Source organism: Lontra canadensis, unplaced genomic scaffold (assembly GCF_010015895.1).
Source record: "Lontra canadensis isolate GAN:19392208 unplaced genomic scaffold, GSC_riverotter_1.0 scaffold173, whole genome shotgun sequence".
Classification (NCBI taxonomy): domain Eukaryota; kingdom Metazoa; phylum Chordata; class Mammalia; order Carnivora; family Mustelidae; genus Lontra; species Lontra canadensis.
Window position 1 is genome coordinate 44,615 of NW_022631167.1, and position 13,876 is coordinate 58,490.

At 41.8% G+C, this 13,876-nt stretch overlaps 1 protein-coding gene across 8 annotated transcripts in view; it reads left to right on the forward strand.

The window, feature by feature from the left end:
- Positions 1 to 13,876, forward strand: part of TTLL5 (tubulin tyrosine ligase like 5) — a 96,092-nt gene that overhangs the window by 11,465 nt on the left and 70,751 nt on the right. The window lies entirely within an intron of this gene.

Below are 13,876 nucleotides of genomic sequence, written 5' to 3' on the forward strand. Positions count from 1 at the left end.
GATTCCATGAGCTGCCCTTTTATCTGGTTACTTGAAGAAATATATCCGTTTGATTTCTTACTATTTGCTCTTATAAACATGTAATACGTAGTGTGCATTAGTTTGTGCAAAATTAATATTCACTCAAGGGCTAAGGCAGCGTTTCCCAAAGTTTTTTCTTCTCCTCTAAATAAAGCAATTGCCATTATGCTGTCTGTGTCTACTTAACCTTTTCAGCTGTTGTCCAGATCCAGACATTTTATTATTTTTATTTCATTCACTACGTGCTCATCTCATTCTATGCTGGTGTGCTCTCTATATTATATTAACTCAGTGTAATTTATGAGAAATTGCAAATGTCAGTAGTTGTGAAGTAGTTCAGTAGGTCATTTTTACTGGAGGAAAATCCAGACTCCTTACCTGGGAAGCATGGAATGTAGCATCTCATTTTGATCACCACACTGCCCTCCATCCTCCTTTAGAAAGTCCTTGGGATAGGCAGTTTACATTTCAGAATTGTAGATATAAATGTTATCTTAGATTTTTTTAAATCTATTTAATTTCTTAAACCTTGTGAACTTCTGAACTTCTCATCATGCAGGGTACTTGAGAATGCCAGCTTAATCAGATCCTGGACAGCAGAGGTCTCAGAAACAGCCTCATTTCCCTTACGTGAGCATAATCGATGATCTAATGAATCTAGACAGTCGGGCCCTTTTCATGCTTCCATACCTTGAAATGGTGATGATTTTTAAAGTGATTGTGGGGCATTGAAGTTTGGGGGAAAGAGAGACCATTTTACTGATTTCCACTTTTAGAAACTGCTTCATGTAAAAGCCCTTCTCATTCTTTTGATTAACTTCCAGTGACTCACATTCCTTTGAAAATTCAGAGTACTGCTCTTGTGTGGATTTTTTTTTTTTTCCAGTGAGGATTATACTGGTTTAGTTTCACTGAACTATGAAGTATATGGAAAACATGTTTTTAGAATCTGTCAGAGTATCTGTCTTAGGGAGGAGTTAGAACTCCCAAGAAGGGAGTTATCTCGTGTCTCCTGGAGAGGGAACAGAAAAGCATTCATCATAATTTTATATAGGTTTATACCATCATTTGTTTCTTCCCTCTGTTCTTCTAACCCATAGCCGATTTAGGTAAAAATGAGTCAGGGTGAGGTTCTGGGACTATGGGAGAGCTAAAGAAACTAAATTCGTAGCTTGAAGAGTTTTATAACTAAGAAAATAGCAAATAAGATATTAAATGTCCCCTGGATTTTAAGCCTCTTTTTCTAGCCTACCTTATGGCTGTGCTAGACTCAACCATTATAATTATCACCACATAGTTGATGGAAGCCTGCTTCGCATTCTCTGTGTTTCTGCCCTTGGGTTAATAGAGATGGTTTCTCTGATGAACTCCTTATGTTTTGGATTCATTCTTCTGAACTATCCATTGCCATTGATATAAGTAACAATTTGGTTAATTGTCTGTTGGAGGGTAGAATTGGAATCTAATTTACTTAACATTCAGCCATAAGAGATACCTGTGGATCGGGTCATTAAAGGGGGCTTTCTGTTCTATTGTACTGTAGCATATCGAATTATATTGATTTTATGCATGGACTGTGGCTTTCATAGTGATTCTCTAAAAATATTTTTGGGAAACATCATGCAACCTTTCTTGCATTACACATAGAGGAAGTTCTCCATCCCTTTCTGCACTTAGGTAGCCAGCTTATTAAAGGTATTGATTTCAAGAAGGGAAACTCTGATTCGGGATATGTTCGGAAATAGACATCTCTAACCATTCATGCCGCGTAAGGTTTGATCTTCATCTCTGTCTGGCGTTGCACTCATAAACTGAGAAAGTGTCATGCACTGAATCCACTTCAACTAGGGGCACCAGGGTGGCTCAGTCGTTAAGCATCTGCCTTCAGCTCAGGTCATGATCCTGGGGTCCTGGGATCGAGCCCCGCTTCGGGCTTCTTGCTTGGCAGGAAGCCTGCTTCTCCCTCTCCCGTCTCCTTGCTTGTGTTCCTCTCTCGCTGTGTTTCTCTCTGTCAAATAAATATATAAAATCTTAAAAAAAAAAAAAAAAAGAGTGAGACTGGAACTGTAACATGGGCATCGGAGAGGAAGTCACCGAGAGCCATGGGCAGGATTTCCAGGGACTGAGGAACAAGGAAATAGATGTAATCTGGTCCATTTGACAGAGAGCAGGATAAACAAAGTAAGGCAAAATGGAAACCATGCACTTTTACACACTGATGAGTAAAACCAGCAGTTTTAAAGAAATCATCCTAAGTCAGACAGGGGTCAGTAAACTTTTTTTTGTAAATGGCCGGATAGTAAATACTTAAGGCTTCGTAGTCCATAGAGTCTCTGTGGCCACTACTCAGCTTTGCCACGGTAAGATGGAAACAGCCGTAGACAGTATGGAAATGAATGAGTGTGGCTCTTCTCCCGTGAAAATGTATTTATTAAAAACAGGCAACAGGCCGGATTTGTCTAACAAGCCCTAGTTTGTGGACCCCTGATTATGAGCAACAGAGCCACTTGGAGGGCCTGTTAAAACACCGATCGCTAACCCCACCCCATTTCTGATTGAGTAAGTTTGGGAATGAGGCTCAATTATTTCCAGTTCTAACCTTTGCCCCAGGTAATGCCAATGTTTGTCTTTGAGGGACCACACTTGGAGAACCATTGAGCTACAGAGAAAGCGATTACAAACATCTCCTCTTCAGTGACTTGTTCTCTGTCCTTTGGCAGGGTGACCGAAAATGTTAAAACTTAGTGTTGGCCTTATAAAATTTCAGGCACTCATTGTTTTATAGGAACTTTGTTTCCATCTTGTTCACTCCATCTGCCACAGTCTCCTTATAAATAAGTTTTCCAGACTCGAGAACCGTCGTGTACATTTTTCTTATCAGGGTACGTTTTGCTCAGCGATCACTGCTCCGGCTGCAAGTTTTATGGTGGCTAGAAGATAAGTAAGGGGACAGATTCCTCCCTCTTTGTTTTTGATAGTGATAGCCAACATTCAGTGAGCACTGTGGCCGCAGCCCTGTTCCCGGTGCTTCACATATATATTCATTCATGTCACGGGACTGTCAGGGTGGTTGGAGACGTGACAGAAGTCGGCTCGGGGTGGTGAAATGAATCCGTTATGTGTTGATCTATGCGGGTGTGTGTCTTCTCTCTGGTTTACACTCATTGCTAACCCCCTTCCTTCTCATTCCGGCTTCCTGCCCCCGAAGAAGGCTAGAACACTTTTCTTTCAGCTGCGTCGGGGGACTTTCTCGGGCAGCAGCGACTGCTGGTGACATCAGCATGAGTAGCCCTCGTGCTGGGGGGCTGCGAGGAGGTCCGCACCGGCTGTGAGGCCCAGCTGACCTGATTCTAATTGCTGACATTGAGCTGATGTTATTCTTGGCCCAGGACAGAGCGATTACTCAGTAGTTTCTGTTAAAGTGATCCTTTGTTAAACTTCTGCTCCCAGCCCCCCTCTCCTTCCCTCCCACTCTCTTCTCTGCCTCATCCAGACTGAAAAAAAAGCCCCAAAAGCAGAAAAATGAAGGACATTTTGATGGCCAAGGCAGAATCGCTGAAGTTTCTTTTAACAACAGACAGGAGAAAGAGGGGGTCTTAAATATTTAAAAATCTTCATTTTTCACTGGTTCCACTCTCTAGCCAGAGCAGTTCAGTTTTTAGTAGACTTCATTTTGAACCTAGTGAGGTAACTCGGGGTAGGAGAAAACTGCGTCCCGAACTCCTTTCCTCCTTCGCCCCATCTGGCTCTTACTTCCCCCTGCCCACCGTGCTCTCTCTTGCCGGTCTGACCAGATCAGTGAGGGCCAACAGAAACTCATGTTCCTGGAGCAAGTGTGCGAGCTGGGGGGCTCTGGGTTCACACCAAAGGGTCTTTCAGTACGCGAGTACGTCTTGAGTGCCATTTGTAATGAGCTTTTGGCTAATGGCAAGTGTGTCCATGCACAACCCCACAGGTGTGGAAAGGATTCCCATATAAGCCCAGCCAAGTCTTGTATTACTGCTCCTAAAAGTCCATTGCATGTGTCTAGAAAAATTCTGCCCCCCTACAGGAGTGAATACTGTTTCTCCAAGCCTTCAGCTGCTGTGTGTTTGTTTTGTGGGGGAGGGGAAAGAAAGAAATTCAGCAGGCACCCGGGCTTTTCCAGGCAGCCAGCAATAACACGCTGGCTCCTCAGCATGGCACAAAGAGAGCAAGCAAACAGGCTGACTGTGAGGGGGGAGTCTTTCTCCATCCTTCTAACAGAGTGTCCTGGAGGAGGATTGGACTGGAGCTATTCAGGAGGAAGAACTTGTGTGCGTGTGCTTAATTTAAGTTCCTGGAGCATGTCATAACCTAGTGCCGGTTTGTTTTGTTTTGTTGGGTGTTTTGTTGCGTTTTGATTTTCCTTCTGACTTTTATCAGGAACTCATACAACACTCAGTTTCTAGATGATGATGATGATTGATTGATTTTCGTAGAACCGTTTGATTTAGTAGATTTTTGCCGAGCCAATCTCTGTTCTTCTTACCTAATAAAAATACCTTGAAAACATGTGAAATGATATATGTAAAACTACATTTAGCTGTTCGGGAAATGGGCCCCCTGGACAGGCTTTAGAGTCAGATAATCTGGCTTTTAAATCTTGCTTCTGTCCAGCCCATGCGTGGGACAGGCTGTTCAGACTTCTCTGGTCCTCAGTTTGCTGATGTCTGCTAAGAACAGGATAATGTGTATCGGTACGTATCGTGAGGATTGCATTTCTCAGGGTGTTACCACGGGTCAGGCACTGGACTGGGACTTTCACCCACATCATCACGCTGAATCCTCTTTGTAGCCCCATTTTTCAGACAAAAAAACAGATCATCACTTAAGGTGACTTTCTCAGGGTCATGTAAGCAATAAATAAAAAACCAGGTCTCTTACCCCAAGTATGCCTGCAGACACAGCCTCCAGCCTCTAGACTGTCACGCTGTGTGCGACCACCCTGATGACATATGGAAGCGTTCGTGTATATTTTATACACACACACATACACACACATATGTATGTATTAATCTATGTGTATGATTACATAAATTTTAAGTTGCAGTTAATACATTCACAAGTGTACTTACTGACACCTATAAAACTGTATTTGAAAAGTCCTCTGCAAGTATCCTGACTAGTCTGCTAGTATTCATCCATCATATACACTGTCATAAAACAGAAGGTCTATTGAACATACGTAAACCCAGGTCTAGACATTCTCCCAGGTATCTCAAATTCTTAAAAAAAAAAAAAAAAAAAAAAAAAAAGTCTTAAGAAAGTATTCCTTTAGGACTCTTGGAAACATCCACTGTCTACCCTCTTTTGTGTTTTTATTATATAGTAATATGGTTAGGGTCTACTGAGTCATGCAGTATCCCGAAATAAGTTCTAGAAGTTTGAAGATTTGAAACACTTGTGGGGGTTGTTATTAGTAACATAGGCGTTATCTCTTCAATTCTCACATTGTCCTTTCTACCCTGTTCCTGTTGCGGGTCATGGTATTTGAATTTTATTTCTATCATGGCGTATTTGAGAAGACTACTGGGAACCATGACCAGTGTCTGCAAATGGGACTACCCTAGGTGATAATTTTGCATGATTACTATTATGCTTGCTTTTTCAATTCCATATAAATCTGATTCTTAATATGTTGTTATAATAGAGATACCAGTTTGTTATGCTGATTCATCATGACTAGTAATAGAAGTCCCCTGATGACTGCCAGGTTGCTTGCTTTTTTTTTTTTTTTTTTTTTTAAGATTTTATTTATTTATTTGACAGAGATCACAAGTAGATAGAGAGGCAGGCAGAGAGAGAGAGAAGGAAGCAGGCTCCCTGCTTGGCAGGGAGCCTGACTTGGGGCCAGTCCCAGGACCCTGGGATCATGACCCGAGCCGAGCCGAAAGCAGAGGCTTTACCCCCTCAACCACCCAGGGGCCCCGCCAGGTTGCTTTCTAAGCTGCTGCTGGAAAGTGCCCCTCTGGAATCTTGGTTGGGGGGAGGTGAGGGGGAGGGAAATGGACACAGAGGGAGTGCCACCTGTGTGCTGGATATAACACTATCTCCATCCCACCGATGAGGGAACTCAAAGAGTTTAAGTAACTTACACAAGGTTGCATAACTAGCTAATTACAGAGATAATATTCAGACCCGGTCAGAGAGCTTCCGAAGCCCCTTTCCACTCTACCACCCTCCCTCTTGAGAGGAGGGACTATTCGTTTGTTTTTTGTTTTACACATTTATCCTCAGTCAGATAAAGCATTCCAAATTTATTAATGCCGCTGCTGCTACAGACCCATACATGCAAATACGAAAGAAAGGGTCAACGTAATGAATCAAAGTATAAAACTCTGCTTGGTTGTGGGTATGTTAAAAGGCATCTGTTCACCTACCAGCCGCTTGGGCTCAACCTTGTTTGTTGTATAGCCTTAACATGTGGTTTTGCTACTGCTGCCTGGCAACCAGTTTCCTTCCCTGCCCTCACTCTGTGACCTGTGGTTTGTTTTTCTCTGTCTGTGGGCATAGGAAGGACTTGAAACCATAACTGTGAGATAACGAAAGACCTCCTCCTTAAATATAAAGAATTGCGTTCATCTGAAGTAGACACAGCCCCAGAAAGAAGCATAGCAAACGGACGACAGCCAGGTCTGTGCAAAGATACACAGTAGGGGGCGCCTGGGTGGCTCAGTGGGTTAAAGCCTCTGCCTTTGGCTCAGGTCATGATCCCAGGGTCCTGGGATCGAGCCCCACATCAGGCTCTCTGCTCAGCAGGGAGCCTGCTTCCTCCTCTCTCTCTCTCTCTCTCTCTCTGCCTGCCTCTCTGCCTACTTCTGTCAAATAAATAAAATCTTAAAAAAAAAAAAAGATACACAGTAGGTCACCCATTTGAGATTCTGAGCCAAATAAGACAAACCATACATCAAAAGGCAGAGACCAGTTAGACACTTATAAATTCTGAATTTAAAGTTGTGAGGGAACCTAGAGGTTGCTTTGTCTGATTATTTCATTTTACTCATCAGGAGACGTAAGACACAGACACATCATCAGGAGAACAAGGACCCTGATGGAGAAATAATTCCCTAAAACTACTAACTAATGAAAGATAAGAGACAATGGAAAACGATGCTCTGAATTATCTTTTTTAACCAATTCAACTCTGAGTCTGGGGTCATTGCTGATATTTTTTTTTTTCTTTAAAGATAGTATTTATTTATTTGACAGAGAGAGAATTCACAAGTAGGCAAAGAGGCAGGCAGAGAAAGAAGGGGAAGCAGGCTCCCTGCGGAGCGGAGAGCCTGATGCAGGGCTTGATCCCAGGACTCTGAGATCATGACCTGAGCCGAAGGCAGAGGCTTAACCCACTGAGCCACCCAGGCGCCCCCATTGCTGGGGTTATCTTTTTGAGGTTATCTTTATTTGTAGACATACATACATGCATGTGTACTTTAACTTTTAAAATTAGTAACAAAATTTTGCATATAGGCAGATTTTTTTCAAGCTTTCCTTCTTGGAGTAAAGCTAGCGAAATCTGGGTCTTTTAAATGCAGCTGATGAAAATTGGACACATTGCTAGGTTTGCTCTAGATTTGCTTTGGAAGGGAAATATGATTTCAGTGGATTTGCATTTAAAGGGAGTCAGCATAACATAAATGAGGAAGGCTGTGTTGTGTAATGGGGCTCTGAAATCAGACTCTTCGTGGGCACGGGTCCTACTTTACTACTTAGTAGCTGTGCCATCATGGACAAATTATGGAACTTTTTTGTGCCATGGTTGCTTCCTTTGTATAGAGATGATGATGGGACCTACCTCAGTGCTTGGGAGGATTAAATGAGATAATAGCATGTAAAGTGCTTAAGGGCATGTTGACCCATGGTGAAAGCTCAATAAAAATTCATAACTCTTGGGGCACCTGGGTGGCTCAGTCTGTTAAGCGTCTGCCTTTGGCTCAGGTCATGATCACAGGATTCTGGAATGGAGCCCCAAGGCTGGCTCCCTGCTCAGCAGGGAGTCTGCTTCTCCCTCTCCCTCTCCCTCTGCCCCTCCTTCTGCTCATGTTCTCTCTGTCAAATAAATAAATAAAATCTTTTTTTAAAAAATGCATAGCTCTTACACATAGCACAAATTTACCCTCTTAATAATTAAAGGTATGATACAGGATTGTTGACTATGAACATTGTTGTGTAACAGATCAAGAAAACGTGTTTGTTTGGGTTTTTTTGTTTTGTCTTTTGGGTTTTTTGTTTCTTAAGATTTTGGGGCCCCTGGTTGGCTCAGTTGGTTGAGTAACTGCCTTCAGCTCAGGTTGTGATCCTGGAGTCCTGGGATCGAGTCCCGCATTGGGCGTCCTGCTCAGCAGGGGGTCTGCTTCTTCCTCTGACCTTCCCCCTCTCATGCTCACTCGCTCTCATTCTCTCTCTCGCTCTCAAATAAATAGTCTTTAAAACAAAAGACTTTATTTATTTGAGAGTGAGAGAGAGAGCGCGCACAAGCAGGGGAGAGGGGCAGAGGGAGAGGGAGAAGCAGGCTCCATGCTAAGCTGGGAGCCCAGTGTGGGGCTCGAACCCAGGATCCTGGGATCAATACCTGAGCCAAAAGCAGTCGCTTAACCAACCAAGCCACCCAGGAGCCCCAATAAAACGTTTTCATCTTGCATGATTGAAACTCTATATTCATTGACCAACTCCCTGTTTTCCCCTCCCCCTAACCCCTGACAACGACCATTCTAATTTATATTTGTATGAGTTTGATTACTTTAGATGCCTCATATAAGTGGAATCTTAGTATTTGTGTTTTTCGTGACTAGCTTATTTCACTTCGCATAGCGTGCTGAAGGTTCATCCACATTGTAGCATATTACAGGGTTTCTTTCTTTTTTTAAGACTGAAAGATATTCTATCTTATGTGTATATACATTTTCTTTATCCATTCATCTATCGATGAACATTTAGATTGCTTCCACATCTTAGCGGTTGTGAATACTGCTTCAGGGAATATGGTTGTGCAGATTATCTCTTCTATTATGTGTTCCCTTTTGTTTGTTTATTTGTTTCTGTTTTTGAGTGCCTGTGAGCAGCGGGGGGGGAGGAGCAGAGGGAAAGGAGAGAGAGAGAATCTTAAGTAGACTCCACACTTAGTGCAGAGCCCGACCCAGGGCTTTCTCACGACCCTGAGATCATGAAGTGAGCCGAAACCAAAAGTTGGCCACTTAACTGACTGAGCCACCAAGGTGCCCCTATTATGTATTACTTTTAACCTTAAATGTGCATAGCATTATGATTCCAACTTTGGGGTTTTAGTTACCACCCCCTACCCTGTGCCAGAAGCAGAAGCTAGTTAAAATGATATTAAGGAAAGCGTTTTAGGAGAAGTTCAAGTTTCATAAACTATTAATTGGCTACTTTTTTTTTTTACTTATATTTACATGTTTGAACAATTGAAGATAAATGCAAATTAATTTGTTCACAATTGCCAGAGAGATACAAGAAGAAAAAGTAGAAAGGATGATTAATACCATGATAGGCTGCTACTGAGGGAAGGTCATCTATGTGACATCTTAGGGCTAGTCAATCTGACTGGGTTTTCTGGTCATGGGCTGCAACTCTGGCCTTAGCCAGCTTCCTCATGGTTGGACTTCTTTGGTCATACACTTCTGGCCCCAAATCAGTTCAGTTGTCTATGCTGGTTGGTTGAAAAACCAACTCAGAGACTACTGCTGGAATCATCGGTTTTATCAGATGACAGAGTCTGAGGCCCAGGAACATATATCTAAGTATCTCTTAATGACTGGCATTGTTTCTCAAATGTACAAGTAGAGTTGACTTAGGAACTGCCTGAAACACAGTGGTTTTTGTTGGTGAATAAATTTTTCATTACAGGTAAGCAACTGTATTCACATCCTGGAGAGTAGATCATTTGAGTTACTAAGAGCCTTCAATCTTAGTTGGTAAAAGAGACAGAGCCTCTTAATTGATTTTAGAAATAAAGGGGTATGCCAGAGAACTTCTGGTATCTTTGACCACTCAAAGCCCTATCTCAGGTATTCACGTCATCAGTCTCTCTCCATATGAACAGTAGCATCTTCTGGGTTTCTGCCCCATCCCAGAGGTTGTACTCTTGTTTCTCTTGCTCAGACTCCAGTCTTGTCCCAGCTGACAAACATTGTGAATGGAAGACAGCCAAGAACTCCATACAATGTGAGACAAAGGCCTTTTGGAAGTTTGCTTTTGCTAAAATAGAAACAGCTACCCTCACCCTCACCTTGGCCCCAAGCTTTTCGCAGCATCATATGATTGCACAAAAGACACAATGTGTTCTTTGCATCGAACCCCTCTTGGCTGGTTGTAGTAAGGTGAGTGATTAGCATCGGACATGCTCAGGAAGATATACCAAAACCAGTACTTGAGCTGCCAGAGAGCAACATTCTAGAAGCAGTTTTGTGTACTATGTAATGGGAACTTTATTCAAGTTAGGATAAAAATCTCAGTGGGGAGAATAATGCATAAAAATGTTTTCTTTTCTGGAACCAAAGTAAAAGGGGCACAAAAAGACGTTAACCCATTGAAGTAAAGGTCAACATTTCCCTACTTTATCTCCCTTAATTTAAAAAAAAAAAAAAGAAAGAAATGAATTTAGAGTTATTTCAGTACAAAGAGTTATCCAGCTCTGCTCCATCACCAAGAAGCCCAAGCAAAGACGAAAAGAAGTGTTTTTCTGGAAGGAATTAAAAAAAAAAAAAAAAAAAAAAAGTAAAGAAAAAACCTCCCAGAATTTAATCTCTGAACAGTATTATCTTTCTAGTAAGAGAGCCCAGATCTTGCTCCCCCATAACCTTCCAAGTTGCAGTCTGTGTTCTGTCTATCAGAAATTCCTCCTTCCCACCCACGAGTACCCTTCTGTTGTGGGAGAAGGAGGGCCTTTCCAGTCTTTGGCTTGGGGCCAAGCCAACCCTCAAACTGTGGTTTTCTCTGAGTCTCCTTACTGAAGCATGGCTGTTTCCCACACCCAATAAAGAAGCAAAAGTCCTGTATATGTTGACCAGGTCTTGAGTGGAGGCCAGTGCTTACACAGCTCTCACATTCCCAGGACATTGACTGATGACAGTGTAGCCCCCTTCCCGGTTGTTAACCCACAAGTGCAGCGTGCTAGTATTGTGTATCCAGCCCTCACCTTTCTTTAGGATTTATATAGAGAGAACTTGATCTAATTCTTCTGTCCATTTATGAATGAATATCAGGGCAAAACAACTCACATAATCTATCGTTGATGGAATTGTAGGATCAAGGCCAATACATGCTATGAGAGGCCTGGAGAGGCTGATTTCTGCCAACAGTCGAAATAAATTCATTTATATATCTGCCTCTTAACATTGCCTTAGTACTTCCCTGGGTTTCTTCTTATCAAATTTAGTTGCCTTAATTTCATTACACTTAGCCTTGGTTTTGGTGAAATACCCGGGAACTCGTCTACATTACCGACTCTCTGGAATTTTGGAGGGTACGGAATTGTGATCATGTCCTTATCTATTCAGTGTATTAGAGTATGGTTACTGAACAGCAGCTGAGAACCTAGAAGCTTTTTTGCTGTGTTTGGAAAGAGTATCTGCTTTTTTGAGATGCAGTACATTTATATTAATGCTTAAACAAGGGTGATTCTGGTAGATTGAGGATTATGGATCAGCTCAGTTAAGATTCCCTTACACTGCATCTAGCAGACTCCTCTCCCCACCATGGCTTGCCAAGTTAAAGATTTTTTTCCCCCATATAATCAGAAATCTAGAGTTAGGTTCTCTTGACCTCTATGGTACCGTCAGGAGCCCATGCTTTCCCCGTCCTTATGCTCTGCAATTCTTAGCAAGTAACTTACACCCGATGCTAGCTAGATACCCGTGTTCTGGGTGGGAGGAAGAACAGTAAAGGGCAAAAGTTGTGTACTAACCAATTTTCCCCCCTTTAAAGAGCTGCCCTGGAAACTGCACCTGGAAATTTCTGTTTATATCTCAGAACTATGTCACATGGCTATTTCTAAGTACAGGAGAGGTTGGGAAATACAGTTTTTTAGCTGGGCACACACCATTGCTCGAACAAAATAAGGGCAGTATTATTAGGAAAAGGGAAAGAAATGTTAGTATCCGGGCAGGTGACAGTCTTCTAAGCAATAAATTATCCTAATTGCTTTTATTTTGTTATTTGAGGTGAAGACTGACCTTCTCACCACAGAACATCAGTGTCTAAGGAGCTGCCACAAAATTGACATCTGGGAAGATGAATTTATTTTTGTTTGGGATCCGCTAGAAGGGCTTACTTATATTTTGTGGCTAAGTATAAGTTGAACACAAATAATACACTGGGCCCTATTCACAGTCCAGAGAATGGTCCTAGTACAAGATTACATCTCTATGTAAATGCAAACTTGCCTGTTTTCTTGTTATAGGAATTTGGTAGTTGGAAAAAAAAAAAAAAAAAGATAAGTAGTGGTTATATGAGTTTTTTTTTTAAATTTACATTGATGGGGTAAATGTTTATTAAGCACCTTTTATGTACAAGCCTTCTGCTAAGCACTGTGAGTGAAACAAAAATGAATCAGATACCAGTCTGGCCATCACCAGTGTGCATTGTCCGGAAGGAGAGAAAAATACAAACATCAATGGCCATAACACAAGGTAGAATGTGCTAATGTAATAGGACGCATACAAATCAATTGTTACAAGCATTCAGAAGAGGGAAAGATCATTCCTGCCAGAGAGAAGCGAGTAAACATGACCTGGGGAACCTAAGCACATGTTTTCATTTTAAGAGTTTGCTTTCACAGCTAGTGAGCATCATCGTAAGACTGGAAAGAAATGTTGCTGATGCACAAGCAGTGCCATTCCCAGATCATTACAGAGAGGCAGCCTTGCATGTCGTCCCATCCTTTGGTTCCTCAGTAAGCTGACGTGGAGGTTTGGGGAGGAATGGAGCATCTGTTGAGTGTCTAGTAGGACCTTGGTGTTTGGTCTATTACAAGAATCCTTTATTAAATGCCTGGGCTGGATTTTCATATGTGATCTTCATTTAATCCTCAGTAGTCCAGCAAAGTAATTCTAATTGCCTGTGGGGAAGCTAAGGGTCAGAGAAGTTCAGGAACTTGAAAAGGTCACCCCGTTTGTAAGTAACAGAGCCTACATCTGAGCCCAGGCATACTGGACTGCAAAGCCCTGCTATTTTTCCACTTAGACCTGAGTCTCTGCCTCTCACTGATGACCAAATCTGGATTTGTAGGCATAGTAAGTGTTGAACAGTGAACTCCTTTTTCAGCCCTGCTTAATAGTGAGTCCTATTCCCACCTGGTTAAAACTTGAACGTCACTTGGATACTTTGACTTGCATTCAGAGTTAATTTTTTTACCTGCTTAAATCTTAAGAGAATTGGACTTCCTTTGGACTCTTGAATAATGTATTTTTGTAATAAATAGCTACATATAGGTGGTACAAAATTCAAAAGGATACAAATGATATATAGTAAACAGTTTCCCTCTCTCCTGGACCCCTAGCTAACCAGTTCTTTTCCATGGAGGTTACTAGTTTTTTTGTATATCCTTTCAGAATTGTTCTGTGCAGATAGCAACTTTATGTGTATGTGTTTCTGTGTGTTTGTGTATCTGTGTGTTGGTGTATATGTGTGTGGTTCTGCATAATCTTTTTGCTTTTTACAAAAATAGGAACTTACTTCTGATCTTGCTGTTTTTATTCATTTTTTTATTGTATTTAGATGTTCCAGCAAGATGTTTTAGCAAAAGAAAAACTCAGTGATCTTGAAAAATATGGTTAAGTTGTCACTTTGGCAACATGTATCAAATCGATGTTCTTTA